Genomic DNA, 5,069 nt, shown 5'->3' with positions numbered 1-5,069 from the left:
CTCTCTTGCTTAACTCGTCTTCTCTCTTTGAGGTAGGGATATTCTATACATTGTTATGGTCTTTAACCTAGTTATTCATCGTTATGTGTTAATGGTGAACTTTGGGAGTATTTTGAACATAAACCTAGGGTTTGGGTGAGCTGTAAAAGAGGGGTTGCCTATGTAGTGTTATATAATTGACCATGGGGTTTGATTATGAGAGTTTATTGTGTTACAAATTGTTGATTTTGGCCTTTGGGCAATATTTGGAAAGAGGGAGAGATTGCCCTAAATATGTTGAATTAATTATTTTGTATAAATAATGAAATTGGTATGAAAAATGTAAAATAGGGAGGATGTGTGAATGAATGGTGTAGTTGGATTTGTTAAATCACTCACCTATGAAAAATTAGATGAATTATCTATTACAATGATTGTATATCTGTTTAGAAATATCTGTATTGGGCTATCGGTGGAGGATAGCTATGATTGTTGTAGAAATTGTATGAGAATTAGGTGAATTGAAACTAATCATTCTTAATGTGTCATTGAGTATAACGGTGTGTTAAGGCATTGAATATGTGTAATTGAATGTCATTGAATATGACGAAATCTTTAAATACATTGTATATGTATAATGTTTTGGGATGCGAAAGGGGATGTACTCCACGTTTTGGGAGGAGATATGGGATGGACTCCATTGAGAATTAAGTTGGCCGGAGTGTCCAGGGTGAAAGTCCTGAAATCTTATGAATACATGGGTGCTGATCCCGCAGACGAAATTTCCGTAAAATGACAAGATTGAAGTGTTTGCATGATGATTGTATCAATTGAGAATCACTAAGTTGTAGTCTCAGTTAAGTTATTCAGGAAAATTATAAACTTGGTCTATGCATTGAAATGAACTGAACGAGCTTGAAATGAATAGATGGAAATGGATTGAGATGCGAATATAAGTATTGTGTAATCATGTGAAGAATGTGCATTTATCATTAGTATTGAAGATACACTTGACACCTATATCTTAGTTAAACATCATAGCTTGTGTTAGAATGTTTCTACTGGGCTTTGGCTCACTCTACTCGAGAAACCATTTTCAGGTACCGGTGACATGCCTCCTTCAAGGACGTAGCTTGGGAGGACTCAGGAGCCGGAAGCTCTATTTTGTTATTTTTGTGTTTGTATTTAAATGTTTAATTTGAGCCGAGGATTTTACATGTATAGAGCTTAAAACTCCCTTTTCTTGTAACAAAGAAGTGTCTTGGAAAGATGTAAGCCCGTAGGGCATTCATTTTGTTGTTATTTATTGATATTACATGCTGTAAATTCAGGATGAACATTTATGAATGTATAACGCATTTAATAACTTTTGTAATTTGAACTCTGATTAATGAAAGTATGTCAAGTCGTTAGATTCATTCCTCTTATGGGTTGGATTATTTGTATTATATTTTGGAGGCGTTACATGAAATATTAATATAATATATAAAACATAAATCTGCATAAAATAAATTGTGATAACTCAAGATATACGTAAAATATGTTATGATCACTCAAGGTATAATATAACTCACCTTGATTTTGATTCCTACTATTTTCTTTCTATTTATGCTAGCTATTCGAGACCTTTTTTCTTTAATACTTCTTCTTGTGAATTTTTTTTTTTGGCTTTCGATTCACCCCTTATATACTTGAGCTTTACACGGTGACTCACCCCTTAATTATTATCCTCCTGGATGATTCACTCCTCTAAATAATAGGCTTAATGGGTGGCTTTTTCTATAGGTTACCAGTGAATTGTACACCTTTCACCATATCTCTTTTTTGGCCCTAACTTTTATCATAATTTCGTAGTTGTGTTGTTTTGGCCCCAAATAATATATTAATCGCACTTTTAGTAAACCAATACCGAATTAGATTATACCTTAACAGGTACAGCTACGAAATTATTTATATTTTATATATTTATTTTATTATTCTTATTCTTAGGGGTTTTTTTATTTTTTTTATTTTTTTTTTGTGTGTGGGTATAACGTGATGTTAAGTAAACATTTGGTGTATCGCGGTATCTTTTTCAACTTATTATTTTTTGATCAAATTGAGTACTTATTCATTATGAATTATTGAATATATTTTAAAGGTTGTGATTACTATATACTTGTACTATATGAGTGATTCAATCAGATTGAGCTTGTTTTTAGTTAGAGCGTCCGCATCAGGCTCTCTACCATAGCTGTGAAGCTATCGTAGAGAGCATCAGCATCAAATTCTTCTTTTGTCACACCCCAAATCCGGGCATGACCGGCCGTGGCCCACAGGGACTTAGCCCAAGGCACACGTAAGCCTAAACATGAACCCAAAACCATAAAGAATAAATGTGATGATAGCCTAGAAATAAATAAATCAACACTCAATCCAGTGACATACCACAAGTGAAAAAAAGTCATAACCAACTTCCTAAAAATATATATATACTAAATGGGACACAAACCGCCCACAAAATAAAATAATTTTGAATAAAACCCAACCACAATGTATGCACAAAACTCGACAAAGCAACCTAAAAAAAATTAAATAAATGCCCTAGAGGTCCATGCAATTGAGTCCCCGCTACGCCATGAGTCCACTCTAAGTCCTTCTAACACCTGGAAATGGTAAACAACTAAGTCAGCTGATAGCTTAGTGAGTAGCAACATAGATAGTAAATACAGTTTTGAAAATAGGGTTCAATTCCAAAATAAGATATATATCACAAAAACTAGATTGGCATACAGTTTGGTAAATACAATATGTTTTAAAAAGAAGGTTCTACAGTTCAACACTTAAAATACTCATGTCTCGCAAGAACATGATAAACGACATTTTCTGCTTAAACAGATTATAACATGAACACCAATAATTTTTGGGGCACCAAGAAAAACAAATAATATGCCACACAGTTCTCAAAACTATAAGCCCCGTTGGATCCAATACCGAACTAAGAGTCATCCTCAAGGTGGCACTTGGGCCTTTTCTCAAAGACGATCCGATTGAAGGTTACCTAGATTTTTTTTTTAAGTCTTTTCCTTACAATTGTTGAGCACTAGAGTCATCACAGCCCAACCCGGATCTGTTCCCTAGTGGCCAGAGTCACCACACACAGTGGAATAATACACACATGGTCCCAATAATCAATACACATCAGTTTCGCAAAACATGGTAGTTCATCATTATAAACATGAGACCAAAACAAATAGTTTGCAGTATGCCCAGTTCACACATGTTTCAGAAATAATTTGATTCCATTAATAATATAATGATTTATCAAAACAGTTTAGTCTTAAAACAACAATTTAATTTTCCAACAGTTCAGGATAGGGGAACATTTATAAAAATATGTAACATGAAACTATTCACCTGAAAATGATATAATATAATCCTCGAATAAAGTATGAAAGTCTAACTAGTGCCCTGAACCAATATGAAAACTACATGTCACTACTAATTTAAAAATACTAAAGAATAAGAACTAAGTAACTCCAAACTAAAGTGCACTAACACGGCTCAACCCAACTCACCGTTACTCTTAAATATTACCTAAGTTCATGTTCTTCAAGGTCTAAAATCACCCAAGACATAGGTTCCGATCGAAACTTAACTAAAAGTGACTTTAAGATAGAACAGAGTTTTTCCAATCTTTTCGCTAACTTTGAAAATTAAAAACCCACTCCACGTTGTTCGAAAAATTCTAAAACCCTCTAGATATCAACTAATATATCCTAAGTTCCAAACCCAATTGGTTTCACTTGATTTTCTTATCAAAATAATTATCTACAATTTATTATATCCAAACAGGTTGTTTTCTACAGTACTATAAAGAAATTGACGGTTCTCTTAGTATACATGAGCAATCAATGCAAGGTCAGAAATTCAGGAAACTAGACTCATAGCCGGTTCTAATGACGCTAATTTGAAAATTTTTGGATTTATACCCAAAAAGAACAACACTCCCGAATTTACTGTTAAATACCAGTTTTTCTAGACAGATTTGAACACATTTGTTTATATGGATTTTCACTCCCAAAAATTATGAAAAAATTCAGATATGAAATTCAATATGTAATTAATCTACTGTAAAAATTTCAGATTAAAATTCATCCGTTTGATATGGTTCCTTGATTTTTAAAGTTTGTGATTCTGTGAAAAATTTTTGGACTAAGAATTACACCATTTTTTATACATAAAGCACTATCCCAATCAGCCAAATATTTCATAGCCATGCCCAACACATGAACCTACTTCACTGATTTGATCCATCAACTACACAGCAACTCACAAGAAGAAGAAAAAGATAGTGAAGGAATAAAAATAATAAGGGATTTACCTTGCCAATGGCCACCACAAAACTCAACAATTTTCGCCCAATGACCTAGACGTCTCTCTCCCTCCCTTTACCTCTCACGGCTGCTCAGAAAAGTTGTGGGAAAACAATATCATAATAATTAGGGTTTGTGTTTATTTTATTTATACTAGTGGTGGGCACACATAGGTCAAATAAATAGATAAATATACAAAATACATATATAAGTTATATGCAACTCAAATGGTAAAGCCTTATTTATTAAGTTTGTGGTCTAGAGTTCAAGTCACACCCTCCTCTCTATTTACTTTATTTTATTTTTATTTTTTTTTAGATAGTAAATCTTACCTCTAAATTAAAGACTTTCACCATAAATTTATTTTAGGTTTAAAAATTAATTAAAAGATCCTCCAATAATATTTATTTGCACCTTAGAATTCACCACCAAAATATTTGAGATTGTAATATTATTATTTAATTATTTACTTAATTTTTATATTTGGGTTCTCACATTCTCCCCTCCTAAAAGAAAAGTTTCGTCCTCGTAACTAACCTGAGTAAATCATGAGAATAGATGTGGGTAGTTCTCGCGCATCTCGTCCTCGCGTTCCCAAGTCACCTCTTTAACTAGATGATTACGCCATAGTACCTTAACCAATTTAATGACCTTTGTACGCAACCTTTTCTCTTTCGAATCCAATATCTAAATAGGTATCTCCTCATACGAAAAATCCTCTCTAATCTGAATCGG

The 5,069-nt window shown here is 33.0% G+C and overlaps 1 long non-coding RNA gene across 1 annotated transcript; it reads right to left on the bottom strand.

Moving 5' to 3' along the window:
* Window positions 1–2,360: 2,360 nt before the first annotated feature.
* Window positions 2,361–4,455, bottom strand: LOC145803143 (uncharacterized). The gene is made up of 2 exons (XR_014345255.1): window positions 4,343–4,455; window positions 2,361–2,624 (listed from the first exon to the last, which is right to left on the bottom strand). It is a non-coding gene; the product is annotated as an uncharacterized LOC145803143 (long non-coding RNA).
* Between the last annotated feature and the right edge of the window lie 614 nt (window positions 4,456–5,069).

This window comes from Camellia sinensis, chromosome 11 (assembly GCF_055761805.1).
Source record: "Camellia sinensis isolate YWXY chromosome 11, ASM5576180v1, whole genome shotgun sequence".
NCBI lineage: Eukaryota > Viridiplantae > Streptophyta > Magnoliopsida > Ericales > Theaceae > Camellia > Camellia sinensis.
The sequence above is the reverse complement of the archived record's forward strand: the minus strand, read 5'-3'. Positions and strand labels throughout refer to the sequence as shown.